Raw genomic sequence first — 1,082 nt, 5'->3', positions numbered from 1 at the left:
TCTATCCCACGTGCACATACTAGCTAAATGCAATATCATAGCGGAGGTGGGTTGAACGCGATATTTCGTGTAGATGTATGTAATTCGAGCATACAAATATAAGAAAATCGTACTCAACTTATATCTCTCTTGATAGCGCATTGGTTTAAGTCACTGTAACTTTGTTACGGGTTAGCTGGGTTCGAATCCTCGGCTCGTCCACGTTTCAATTTCCAACAAAATGTCTCCATCGAACGATTCTTCATTCTCGATTGCCATGGCATGGAATTTTTAAAAGTTGTTTGTGTGTGAATAAAAATATATATATATATATATTATATATATATATATGTATATATTGTGTGTGTGTGTGTGTGTGTGTGTGTGTGTGTGTGTGTGTGTGTGTGTGTGTGTGTGTGTGTGTGTGTGTGTGTGTGTGTGTGTGTGTGTGTGTGTGTGTGTACAGGGGTACCTTTATTTACGCGATTCATCCGTTCTGTACGCCTCCGCGCAAATAGAAACATAAATGGAAACGTTATTTTCCATTGAAAGCAATGTTAATTCAATTAATCCGTTCCCGACCTCGAAAAAGTCTACTTTTTTCCTTCTGATATGATATCATGTTCCTGCAACATTAATTCCAAAAAATCAATGTTAAAGACCACTTACAAGGTAAAAAATAAATGAAAAAAGCAGTCTTTTGTACCTACCGATGGTTAGGCTTACATCTGGCGTAGGGGAATGGGAGTGAGGAGGTGGGGGAGTGGTGGGGGCTTACTGACTCCCCTCTGAAGAAGGAGGTGCTCCTTCAGTTGGAGCGGCACCCTCATCAGGGCGATGTCGTTTGGCATGAGGCTGGAAGAACTCTGTGATGGTTGCTTGCCGGCACCGTGTGTGCAGGATTTGGCGGTAGTGAGGCATGACCAGTTCATTGAACTGGCCTGAAACATGGCTCACTAGTGTCTGGTCCGGGTATGTGACCTCCACGAAATCGTAGAGCTTCCTCCACATTACACAGGCCTCCTTCACCTCCTCCGTGGTGGGGCTCTGAACACGATCGTCGTCTCCTTCAACCTCTTGCTGTTCCCGGGCCAGTTCGGCGA

Source organism: Oratosquilla oratoria, chromosome 2, assembly GCF_046742065.1.
Source record: "Oratosquilla oratoria isolate Oo_2021 chromosome 2, ASM4674206v1, whole genome shotgun sequence".
Lineage (NCBI taxonomy): Eukaryota > Metazoa > Arthropoda > Malacostraca > Stomatopoda > Squillidae > Oratosquilla > Oratosquilla oratoria.
This window is presented reverse-complemented; position numbering follows the sequence as displayed.